This window comes from Physeter macrocephalus, chromosome 15, assembly GCF_002837175.3.
Source record: "Physeter macrocephalus isolate SW-GA chromosome 15, ASM283717v5, whole genome shotgun sequence".
Lineage (NCBI taxonomy): Eukaryota > Metazoa > Chordata > Mammalia > Artiodactyla > Physeteridae > Physeter > Physeter macrocephalus.
The window spans coordinates 15,806,731-15,819,954 of record NC_041228.1 but is presented as its reverse complement, the minus strand read 5'-3'; the positions used below and the strand labels follow the sequence as shown (position 1 = coordinate 15,819,954).

The 13,224-nt window shown below is 46.5% G+C and overlaps 1 protein-coding gene across 10 annotated transcripts in view; it reads left to right on the top strand.

Annotated features, from left to right (window-relative positions):
- ZHX2 (zinc fingers and homeoboxes 2) overlaps positions 1-5,389 on the top strand; it is a 182,777-nt gene extending 177,388 nt beyond the window's left edge. For all 10 annotated transcript variants that reach the window (XM_028500436.2, XM_028500435.2, XM_028500427.2 and 7 more), the window contains one exon: positions 4,128-5,389. The gene's annotated coding sequence lies outside the window, so the exon portion shown is untranslated. The remainder of the gene's footprint in view (positions 1-4,127) is intronic.
- The last annotated feature ends 7,835 nt before the right edge of the window (positions 5,390-13,224 follow it).

Genomic DNA, 13,224 nt, shown 5'->3' with positions numbered 1-13,224 from the left:
TGTGTATATATATATATATATATATATATATATATATATGTAATGGAATACTACTCAGCCATACAAAAGAATGAAATATTGCCATTTGCAGCAACACGGATGGACCTAGAGAATATTATACTTAATGAATCAGAGAAAGACAAATATTACATGATATCACTTATATGTGGAATCTCAAAAATAATACAAATGAATCTATACACAAAACAGAAACAGGTCACAGACAGAGAAAACTAACTTACGGTTACCAAAGGGGAAAGAGAGGGCAGAGCGATAAATTAGGAGTACGGGATGAACAGCTACACACTACTAAATAGAAAATAGAAAAGCAGCAAGGATTTACTATATAGCACAGGGAACTATATTGAATATCTTGTAATAACCTATCATGGAAAATAATCTTAAAATATATATATATATATATATATATACATATGTATATATATATATATATATATATATATACATATGTATATATATATATAAAACTGAATCACTTTGCTGTACACCTGAAACACAATATTGTAAATCAACTATACTTCAATTTTAAAAAAACTGCCAGATGGAGAACCACCTTAATATTGAGGTTTATCTAAAAAGCAAATTTTTACATATTTTTATTACTTTCAAATAAACTGACAGCATAGTTGCTAAGCTATTTTATAATTCATCAATAAACAGACTGTTTAAAAATTATTTGTTACAGAAAAATCACCGTGATAAAATCAATTTCTTTTGCTTCTAATAATTTATACTTGATATGCATTATAAGAGTGTAATATTAATAGGCAAGATAATTCAAGCAGCCTGACTGATCTCATTAACTAGTCATCTTCAAATTCAGAAAACAAAAGAAATCAATAAATAAAAATAAAAAGCAAATTCTTGCCAATCACTTAGAGAGACAGGGCTCAGTTTTCTGTATATGAGAGAGAGGAGAGAGAGAAAATGTGTAAATTCTCACACACACAGGTGAGCTGACTTACCCCTAAGGCAGTAATTTTGCACCTGGCTTTCCTCAAGGAAAAAAGGAAGCAATATTTCTGGAGCATGTGTATGCTTTGCACACCTCATCTGTCGCCCTCCAAGCAGCCGGTTGATTATGAATTGTGGAAGTGAGGCTCAGGGAGTTTAGGTAACTGACCTCGGCACACAGCTCGGAAGTGGCTGACCCCGGATCCAGCTTTCTGTGACTCCACGGCTCTTTCCTCCCTGCTCCACGGCGGAGACCACAGTCCTGTGCTGAGCTGACGTTCCTCAGCCTGGTTGGGAGAAGGAACGATCGCTCTTTACCCACCTTGTTTCCTGGAGTCTTGAGAACTGTTCGCATGGACATCCACCCACAGGCAGCCTCCTTTCCGAAGACGGTTAAAGACCCAGTTTGCTGCGGGAAATCCTGTTCTTCGGGGAGCACAGCGGGAGGCCGACTGTGGTCCGTGTACCCGTCCTGGGTGCGTGTGGCTCTGCATGGGATCAGCGATAAGGCACGTGGTCCTCTTCAGCTGCCTGGGACCGCCAGCCTGTCTTTGAAGCAGACCTGCGCTCTCCTGTCGCCACGTGGCTCCATGCAGGGAGCAGCTGTGAACGTAGGGCAAGGAGGGTCAGGTGTGGGGAGGAGCGGTGAAAGTTGGATTGGCCGCAGTAGAATCCAGGTTCCACCACTTACTGCTTGCCTGACACCATTTAATCTCGCTAAACCCCCATCTCTTCACTGCAGGTGGGCCTACCTCCCGGGTTACCCGGTTACCATAAGGAGTAAATGAGATGACCCATATCAGCACTTAGCATTGGGCCTGGCACATAATAAGCATGAGATATATTTAAGCTACTCTCACTGTTGTCACAACCATGATCGTTATTGCTTTTGACTCTGCCGCTGAGCAGTCATGTGACCTGGGGAAATCGCTTTTCCTCCCCGAGCTTCCTTTTTTTTTTCTCGTGAAATGAGTGATGTTGGCGGCATCACCTATAAGGATCCCTGTAGCTCTTATGATTCGGTGACATTTGCTGGATCACTTTTGGGTGGTACCAGATCCCAAGGACACCCTGGAATCTGGTTTCATCCACAGACGTTTCTTTTACAAGCTGTTTCCTTAACTCCAATATTCAGTCTTATTGTCGGGAGCATTTAGGGAATGTGGGTACATTTGACATCCAGACATTAAGAATGGAAAACAGGGCTTCCCTGGTGGCGCAGTGGTTGAGAATCTGCCTGCCAATGCAGGGGACACGGGTTCGAGCCCTGGTCTGGGAAGATCCCACATGCCGCGGAGCAACCGGGCCCGTGAGCCGCAACTACTGAGCCTGCGTGTCTGGAGCCTGTGCTCCGCAACAAGAGAGGCCGCGATAGTGAGAGGCCCGCGCACCGCGATGAAAAGTGGCCCCCACTTGCCGCAACTAGAGAAAGCCCTCGCACAGAAACGAAGACCCAACACAGCCAAATAAATAAATAAATAAATAAAATTTAAAAAAAAAATGTTAACTTGCTTTAAAAAAAAAAAGAATGGCAAACAATATAGATAATCTGCTGATGCCTTCCACTGAGAAGTCTAGTGTTCTTGCCCTTGGTCCCCTGCACAAGAAAAACACAAAAACTTCTCAGGGCCTTCTCAGCTACTTAGACAGAGGAGTGACCAAGCAGTAACACAGCCTTACCAGGAGGGAGGCAAAGAAAAAGCCAGTGGCTTCAGGCATCTACAGATTTGATCACCTTCCAGCCTGTCATGGAATACTGACTACGTCCTTTACAGCCCTGCGCCCTCCCCTTGGATTCATCTCAGGATCCTTGGATCCCAGGAGCCCACAGAGGAAATGGAGGTCGGCCTTAGTTTCCTAAGGCTGCGGTCAAGTACCACAAACTGGGTGGCTTAACCGACCGGAATTTATTCTCCCACGGTCTGGAGACTGGAAGTCTGGTGTTGGCAGGGTTGCTTCCTTCTGAGGGCTGTGTGGGAACGTGTGTTCCTTGCTTCTCTGCTAGCTTCTGGCGGGTTGCTGGCAATCCTTGCCTTATAGATACAACACCCCAATTTCTGCCTTCGTCTTCCCATGATGTTCTCCCTGTGTCTGTCTCCGTGTCCAAATTTCCCCTTTTTATAAGGACACGAGCCCTATGGGATTAGGTCCCACCCTAATGCCCTCATTTTAACATTGATCGCCTCTGTAAAGGAATTTCCAAATACGGTTACATTCTGAGGTACTAAGGGTTAGGACTTCAACATATCTTTGGGGGTTGGGAGGACACAATTTAACCCATAAGAAGGTCCTTGGACGATTTTCGTTACTTCAAAGTACATAAGAATTAAACACTTCTCCATACTGACTCAATAAACACCGTTTAAGAGCACAGGCTCTGGAAATTGCCTGGGTTGGAATTCTGGCTCTGCCACTTTCTAGCTGTGTGATCTTGGGCAAGTTTTTTAGCTTCTCTGTGCTGTTTCCTCACCTGTAAAATGGGAATAACAATTTTATCTACACCTGAGGGTTGATAGAAACATTAAATTAAAAATACACTTAAAATTTCTCCTCTTATTATGATTATTTCATATCCTATTTGGAAAGGATTCCATCTAACAAATACAACAAAAGCACATGTAATACTTACCACACGCCTGGCACTATTTTATATGCTGGTGCAAATATCAACTTCTTATCACAACTACTTTGTGGATGCTATTATCATCCCTGTTTTACAGAAACAAAAACTGAGCCCTAGAGAGATTTTGACGTGTGTATGGCCCCGTGGCCAGTACAGAGAGAACTCCCAACCCAAATCCAGGTTTGTCTGATTCTGGGGCCTTTTAGGAACCATTGTGACTGGCTGCCTCTCCAGGAATAAGAAAAGGGTCTTGTAATGATTAAATGAATCACCTCCTTCACTTGCCCAGAAAGTCATCCTGTTTTCAAAGGCCTTATTCTGAAGGCACTTCCCATAATGTTAGACTGTGCTCAGGAAACACACTTGTTTGTTTAAAACAGGGCGTTTGTCTCTCCTCCAGGCCCCAGGATGGCTTTGGAAGTGTCTCCCCAGGAGAGCCAAGGAGAGGCCACCCCCCATGCCTTGCACCCAGGGAACGATGGTCATCTCCCTGACATCTTGTCTCTCTGGTTTTGCGTTGTCCTTCTAGGGAAGTCCATCAGAACTGCTGTGCTGATGAAGGGGACACTCTGTCTTCAAAGAGAGAAGAGAACTTCCGTCCCTGGCTGTGGGCTGCCCTGGCCAGAGACTCCAAGTGGAACGCCTTCACTCGTACGCACCTCCCGGAGGCCCGGTGGGAATTGTTCATAGTGCCAAAGTCCTACCACTGCGTTTTCCATGGGTCCTTGTAAATAGTTTGCTCCTGTGCCCAGGCCCCCACCTCTTGCTATACTGGAACCGATTTGTACAATGTGGGAAAATTTTGTTACCTTTTTAACCAAGGGCAACTTCCTTTTCCAGCACTACCATTGTAAGGTTTTTTTCCAGGAAGGAGGGCTGATCACACGTGCTTTTCTCTTTTAGCCTTTCTTTTTTTTTTTTTTTATTTTATTTTATTAATTTGGGGGAGGGGGGATGTTAGCATTAGTGCCATTATATCTACTGGATTTTAGGTAGGGAGAGTTCATTTTTAAAAGTAGTTTGAAATTTGGGAGATTTCTTCAGGGGAAAGGGCTGGGATTCAGGCATCTGTCTTTTAACTTGGAGAGGGTTTTACAGATGACAGATCTTCCAAATCAAATCCATTTCTATTTCTTCCCCAGCCTCCTCTGGGGGTCCCTGTTTAGCCACACACAAGGCTTTCTGAACCGCCACCAGGCCGGTCTGGTTTTTTTGATGGCCTGGCCTCAGACCTTGGGCCGAGCCAGCACCCGGAGGACTGGGGGGCAGACAGCTACCCTCTGAGCCCCTTTTTAGTGACCAGCAGAAAGGGCTCCCGGATGCATTCGCATCATCATTACTTTTGTGAAATTAAAAGAAAAAGAGATCTTCGTGTCTAGATGGTACAAAGATGAACAGCTTTGGTTTTCATTTCCGTTCCTAGCTGCCTTTTCTCAGTGTGGTATTGGACAAGATTTCAGCTTGAAGCTTCACCACGAATTGCTTGTTTTGTTTGTTTGTGTGTTTGTTTTGGGCCAATTTTAGTTTCCAGAGTGCACTTTTTTTTTCCCTCAGTTAGTCCTAACTTCTAAAGAAGGAAAACCAGGAGACACATCTGGTGTAAACGTTGCAGTCTGAGCTGTGTTTGCAGCCCCTTCCCCTGCGTACGCTGCCCCTCATTTGAGTACACTGCACAAATCAAAGGTTAGGGAGGAGTTTGAAAAAAAAAACAATTTTTCTAACTTGTTGCTCATTTGTTGTAACTCAATAAAGCAAAGACTACACATTTTTATAAGCTTTTCCTCTGCTCCTGGTTCTTCATTGCTGTCTGGCTCCCAGGACACAGCTTGAGGGTTCCAGCTCGCGCATCTGTTTCAAATCCACTATGACCACACTTCTCATCTTCCGTCCCGGTGAGGCCTGACAGCGCCGCTGGGACTGTAAAAACAGGGGGTAAGTGTCGACCTGGGAATCTTCATCACATCTCTGGGACATAGAGAAGAAGAAGTGAGTGATAGGCCCACCCTTCTCCGGGGTCTCCACAGATAGACTCATAAAATACTACCGAGAAGAGCACAGGCGTGGGAATGAGACCTGCCTGCAGGCCACCGCTTGCTCTCGGGGGACCTCAGGCAAGTCACTTCTGTCCCGGGTTGCTGGTGACTGGGACACTGCCATGTCTCCGAGAAGGCCGGCTTTTGTGTCTCTGACCAGGTGAGGTTTAAAAAGCCCCTCGTTGTTCAAGGTGACCCTCATTTAGACCAGTGCCTTTCAAGCTTGAGCAGGCAGCAGAATCACCCGGAAGGCTGGTTAGAGTTTCTAACTAAGTAGGTCTGGGTGGACCAGGGAACGTCCATGGCTCCCAGGTGAGGCTGGTACTGCCAGCTCGGGGTGCCAACATTGGGAATGTCTGGTCTAGATGTTTCATTTTCACAGGGACTTACAGACTTTGGGGCAGTTTATCCACCCCTTGACCTCCAAACTCTCCCCATCCACCTCCCCCGCCGCAAAAAAATCCAAAAATCCAACCTGCGCTTTTCTTGTTACAAAAAAAAAAAAAAAAAGAGCAAAGTGGCTGTAGCTGGCTCATCTCCTGCTCCCTGCCTACGCTGCCTTTCCTGTCTGCGCTCCGAGCAGTGGACCATCCACAGACCTCATCTCCTCATGCTGTCCTGTCCTTCCAGACCATTAATGAACGTCAGCCCATCCCAGCCCCCTCCAGCTTCTCCCTGGCAGGCGGCTGCCTTCCCCTCCTGCTATTTACCACCCTTGCCGTTCCGCTTACCACTCTCAAGCAATTTAAGTAAATTCTTCCAGCAAGGCAGCAGGAGATGCTATTAAATGCCTGAAGAAACCAAAGGGAAAACGTTGCCAGAACTTTTGTCTTTTTATTTTTAATTTCTGCACCAAAGAGAAAGCTTTGCTAATTGGTTGCAATGAAAATACACAGGGAAAACAGCTGTGCTCTTTTAAGCACCCAGCAAAATATGACAAGCTACATCTTCCCCCCTGGGAATGATCAAAGGGTGGCAGAAACTAGGAGAGGGGTTCTTAAGGGGAATAGATGGACAGGTGAGGTGGAAAAGAGCCGTGGAGTGGCATGAACACCTGCTGGTTTTGTGCCCCGTACCTCTTTGCACTACATCTCTTCCTTTAGGGTTCACTTGTCTCCCCTTCTGTTCATCTGATTCTGAGGGGCTGCCCATCACGGTGACCCGCTCCCCTCCCACAGGACAAGCCTGGCGCCCCAGCCCCCTATTCACCGAGCTGGGTGCAGTGTGACGCAGGAGCACTCAGATGCTGGGAGAGAGCTCCCTTTTTCCATTGAGATGACGAGTGTGACATTAGCCTGGAGCCCCCGGCATCCAAATCCCCTGCCCGAGAGAGGAAGCCAGACTGCAGGTAGCAAGAATGAGGCCGAAAACTCAAGAAAAGAGGCAGAGGAGCAATGAAAGAAGAAAGAGATGATGGGGGCAGTGATGATGGGGGTGGTGATGACAGCAGTGACATCATTTGAGTCCCTGGACCCTGCCATTCCTGAGGCCAGCTCCCTATCTTTCCAGTTTCGTAAAAACCAACATATTTCTCTTTTTGACTTAGGCTAAAAACCATTCGAATTGGGTTTCTGTTGCTAGAAACTCAGCATTCTGATGGTTTGATGAGATTATGAGATAAAAAACAAAGGAAAGACAGTAAGTGTAAACAGCCCCATATAGCTGGTGGCTACTACACTGGATGTCCATCTCTAAGTCCTTGGTACTCAAGTGTGTTCCCTGGATCAGCAGCGGCAGCATCACCAGGGTGCTTGTTAGAAATGCAGAATCGGGCTTCCCTGGTGGCGCGGTGGTTGAGAGTCCGCCTGCCGATGCAGGGGACACGGGTTCGCGCCCCGGTCCGGGAAGATCCCACATGCCGCGGAGCGGCTGGGCCCGTGAGCCACAACTACTGAGCCTGCGTGTCTGGAGCCTGTGCTCCGCAACAAGACAGACCGCGACAGTGAGAGGCCCGCGCACCGCGATGAAGAGTGGCCCCCACTCGCCGCAACTAGAGAAAGCCCTCGCACAGAAACGAAGACCAAACACAGCCAAAAATAAATAAATAAATTTATAAAAAAAAAAAAAAAGAAAGAAAGAAATGCAGAATCTCCAGCCCCCACCCCAGACCTGCTGAATCATAATCTACAATTTCACACCATCCCCAGGTGACTCAACTGTTCATTCAAGTTTAAGAAACTCTGCTCTGAAGGCTTTGAAGGGCTCCTCCCCAGCCTCTTCCAGCACACGGAGGCCTGGGGGCAGGATCTGATACACCACGGAGCCTGTTTTCAGAGTGTAGTCTCCAAGGCCTTGGGGAGCAGGAAGGCAGAGGCGGCAACAGGATGGAGATCACGTGGTACCCCAGGTGCGGGTGCCCTTGTCCTTCCAGACCACCTGGTGCACAGCCACTTCTAGCCAACAGCATGCGGAAATGACAGCTCTCACTGGCCTGCCACAATACAATCTGGAGAGAACCAGGAGAGACGTCAGTTCCCTCCTACTGATTCCTGAAAGCTCCCATCTGGAGCGCCTAACAGCTGGATGTACTTACAAACCACAGTAGAGGCGCCATCATTACCCCTGGGCGCTTGATCAATAAGAATGAATAAAAAAGACATCCAAGTATATCCCGTGACATGTTGCAAGTCGGGTATCCTGTAGAGTGTAGGAGGCACATTGCCCTGGACTTTGAGGAAGGGAGATGACAAAGGTCTCCATCAGCAACTCTCACACTCTCCCCCAGAACCAGCCCCCAAAGCATTACAGACTGCCTCAGTCTGGATCCTTGAGAAAAAGAGACAGAACACTTAAACTGGGAAATTTAAGGGAAGTGCATTAAATGGATGTTCACAAGGTGTGGGCAGGGCTTGGGGAAGCCAACAAGGGAGGATGTAGAGATCTTGGCCTGAAGGGGTAAGGGATGGGGCAGTTACTGGAACCAGTAAAGGATACATGCCTTCAATAGACCATGGTGACCCAGCAGGGGGAGAATCTGGGGAATAAATACCCTGACATCATTCTCCTCCTATCCTCTGCCCTCCTGCCACTTCCTCCCAATGGCCAAACCCAACCAGAAATCAGAGGGTAAGGGGATCTGTTGGTCCAGTCCATCAGAGTCTGCCTCTCAGCACACAGTGCAGGTGGGGGAAGGGTGGGGGGGGGGAAACAGATGGTCCAGCACACAGATCAATCTATGGGCTGGACCAGAGATGACAAATACACACCAAGGATGCTATATGCCCCACTCATGGCAAACATTAATAATCAACTGAAGTGCCTTTGGCTGCTGGGCTTGGATGGCCTTCACAATACTGAACACAGAGCCTCACCTTGAATCTATTAACCTTGGAACATGAGATGACACACTGGGTGGGTGCCACTGGTTACCTAGCTAGTATCCATTCCCTCATTCTTCCTCACTAACAGAACCAAGATATTGCCCAGGCACTGACATACCCCAGTCCCAGGTCAGAAACTCAATTTCCCTTGCAGCCAGGAGCGACTAATGAGAGCATACAGAAGGCTCTTGCATAGCTGGTGCCTGTCTTCTTCCTCCCTTGTTCTTACCTTGTGTGCACTGCTGATCTTGAGACTACATCCTTAATAGCTTCTTTGAGCCCCTGAACCAGTGCCACAGCTGAAAGTTTTCAAACGTCTTGATATGTGAGAAAAATATCTGTTCGTTTAATCCACCACTCATTGCATTTGTCAGATACTTGCATTCAAATGTGCTCGTAAGTGACACAAAACCTTTGTGCCATCCTTAGGCTGGATAGATATGAATCCTCTCACTCATGCATGAGCTCATTTATCCCTGTGCCTATTGCCAAGTGAGAGATAAGTTATGTATAGTCTCCCTCCTCAAGGAAACTTGATCTATATTTTGAAGAATGAGTAGGAGTTGGCCAAATAGGTAAATCAGAGGAAGGCACAAGATGCAGAAGTGAAAGAGTGTATATATACAATGTCAGGGTGTTAAGTAGTAGAAATCCAACGAGGAGGCTATAATGTGTAACAAAAGAAGAAACCATCAGTTTTGAACAACGAACATTGAAAAGCAACCAAGTCACGCTGATTCAAACCCAGTCATAAAAAAACAGAAGTGATTATCCACTTGGAAAGACCCTGAATAACTGCCAAAGAACTATGCTATTTGCTTGTATGATGGGAAATCAAAAAGTGGTTTGGGATTTACCAAGATGAGTAAAATATTGTATAAAGCTGATGTAAAGTAAAACAAAATACATTCGAAGTCTTTTACCTTGGACTTGCTTCCCATGGCTGAATTTGGGTCACAAACCTTGGGATCGGGTCCATCTCTCCAAAGGATCTCCCAACTCCTTACCCAGTCTCTCTCTCTGGCCACTCTGGTCTGCTTGCTGATTGGTGAGCACTCCCTGGGTCCATGCAGTTTCTCCTCTCAGAATGTGCCCCTTCCTCATTTCTTCCAGTCCCAGTTGAACTTTCACCAGACCAAATAAAGGTACATCTTGGGTGACAGAGAGGCTGGATTTAAGGAAAACACACATATCCCAACTGGCTCTCTGGAAGCCCTGCTGCCCTGAACTCCTGCATCAACGGGATGTATCTAGTTCTAACCACGTATGGGTTAGTTGTTCAATCTCCTCTTTGTGTTATGCTCCTCCTGGCCAGGAAATGTACTGAACATCTGTCCAGTATTCCTTCCCCACCTCTTTCAGCAACACTCAAACCCCTTCCCACTGGGAGAGTCTTCTACAGACCTGCTCTTTCCCTGTGTCAACTCTAAGATGTTGGTGTGGCACCAGCACAGGACAGGATCCTTCTGTCCATGGGTAGTCATGTGACTCAGGCCTAGCCAATCGTAGCACTATCTCTGACCTCAGTGAGTGCCCAAGGGGTACACACATGACCCAAGCTGGGCCAATCAGAGTCTTTCCTGAGGTTTAAAGAAATTGAAGCAGAGAGGGGGGGTGCGGGGGAGAGAGAGAGAAAGAGATGGAAAAAAAGAAGCAAGGAGAGAGAGAGAGAAATGACATCATTTTAGTATTTAGATCCAGTCAACCTTAAAGTTAAATACATTCCATCTTCCCCCAGTTATGTGTCAACAGATCCCCCTTTTGCTTAAAAATTAGTTTGAGTTGCATTACTTCATTCAAAAATGAGGGACTTCCCTGGGGGCGCAGTGGTTAAGAATCCATCTGCCAATGCAGGGGACAAGGGTTCAATCCCTGGTCCGGGAAGATCCCATATGTCGCGGAGCAACTAAGCCCGTGTGCCACAACAACTGAGCCTGAGCTCTAGAGCCCACGAGCCACAACTACTGAAGCCCACGCACCTAGAGCCCGTACTCCACAACAAGAGAAGCCGCCGCAATGAGACCACGCACCTCAACGAAGAGTAGCCCCCACTCGCCGCAACTAGAGAAACCCCGCACACAGCAACGAAGACCCAACGCAGCCAAAAATAAAATAAATAATTTTTTTTTTAATGAAGGAGTTATGACTAAAACCCATACTCTTACCCTACTGCCCAGCACATGTCTGCTGAACTGATAACAATTAAAAATGCAAGGGCAAGAAGAGATTGAAAAGGAAGAGTAGGCCGCTGCTGAAAGGCTGCACCCAAGGAGGAATTTCAGGCTAGATGGACTGCTCCAGCTTTCATGTTTACTGCTCCCCAACCTGAGGTTGCAGACGGGCCTGAAGGTGTGCTGGTCCCCTCTGTTGCTGCGCAGCAATTTCCTACTGAAGCCTGGTCTGCAGCTCCTCCTGCTCTGATGGGACCTCACCTTCCATGATGAGAATAACTTCCAGGAGAACATGGTGTCCTTTGGCACAGGGCTAACCAAGCACTTGGCCCAATAAGGATCCTGCAGGAGCCACAGGACCCATAGAAGCTGCAGGCCGACTGGTGTCTCACACCACCCTGGCGAGCCAGCAGCCTCTGGAGCAAGACCAGCTCACTCACAGTTCCCTGACTCTGCACTTACCTTCATGGAACTTTGACAGAAGAACTGCTGCTCCCCCCTCCAGAGCCCTCCAAAGCCCATCTCTCTCAAGGGAATTTACTCTTCATATCTTCAGGTAGAGTCAACCTCTCTGCAGTTAATGCCATGTGGCTGACAGGGTCTTGGTGCTCCGGCCAGGTGTCAGGCCTGTGCCTCTGAGGTGGGAGAGCCAAGTTCAGGACATTGGTCCACCAGAGACCTCCCAGCTCCACGTAATATTAAATGGTGAAAGCTCTCCCAGAGATCTCCATCTCAACGCTAAGACCCAGCTCCACTCAACGACCAGAAAGCTACAGTGCTGGACACCCTATGCCAAACAACTAGCAAGACAGGAGCACAAACTCACCCATTAGCAGAGGGGCTGCCTAAAATCATAATAAGGTTACAGACACCCCAAAACACACCACCAGACACGGTCCTGCCCACCATAAAGATAAGATCCAACCTCATCCACCAGAACACAGGCACCAGTCCCATCCACCAGGAAGCATACACAACCCACTGAACCAAACTTAGCCACTGGGGTCAGACACCAAAAACAATGGGAACTATGAACATGCAGCCTGCAAAAAGGAGACCCCAAACACAGTACGTTAAGCAAAATGAGAAGACAGAGGAACACACAGCAGATGAAGGAGCAAGGTAAAAAACCCACCAGACCAAACAAATGAAGGGGAAATAGGCAGTCTACCTGAAAAAGACTGCAGAGTAAAGATAGTAAAGATATCCAAAATCTTGAGAATAGAATGGAGAAAATACAAGAAACGTTTAACAAGGACCTAGAAGAACTAAAGAGCAAACAAACAATGGTAAACAACACAATAAATGAAATTAAAAATTCTCTAGAAGGAATCAATAGCAGAAAAACTGAGGCAGAAGAACGGATAAGTGACCTGGAAGATAAAATAGTGGAAATAACTACCACAGAGTAGAATAAAGAAAAAAGAATGAAAAGAATTGAGGACAGTCTCAGAGACCTCTGGGACAACATTAAACACACCAACATTCAAATTATAGGGGTCCCAGAAGAGGAAGAGAAAAAGAAAGGCACTGAGAAAATATTTGAAGAGATTATAGTTGAAAACTTCCCTAATTTGCAAAAGGAAGTAGTCAGTCAAGTCCAGGAAGTGCAGAGAGTCCCATGCAGGATAAATCCAAGGAGAAACATGCCAAGACACATATGAATCAAACTATCAAAAATTAAATACAAAGAAAAGATATTAAAAGCAGCAAGGGAAAAACAACAAATAACATACAAGGGAATCCCCATAAGGTTAACAGTTGATCTTTCAGCAGAAACTCTGCAAGCCAGAACACCTACAAAAACAAACCCAAAACAATTTTAAAAAATGGTAATAGGAACATACATATTGATAACTGCCTTAAATGTAAATGGACCTGTAAGCCATGGCCGCTGAGCCTGGTCGTTCGGAGCCTGTGCTCCGCAATGGGAGAGGCCACAACAGTGAGAGGCACATAAGGCAAATGCTAACCGCCATAAAAGGGGAAATCGAAAGTAACACAATCATAGTAGGGGACTTTAACACCCCACTTTCACCAGTGGACGGATCATCCAAAATGAAAATAAATAAGGAAACACAAGCTTTAAATGACACATTAAA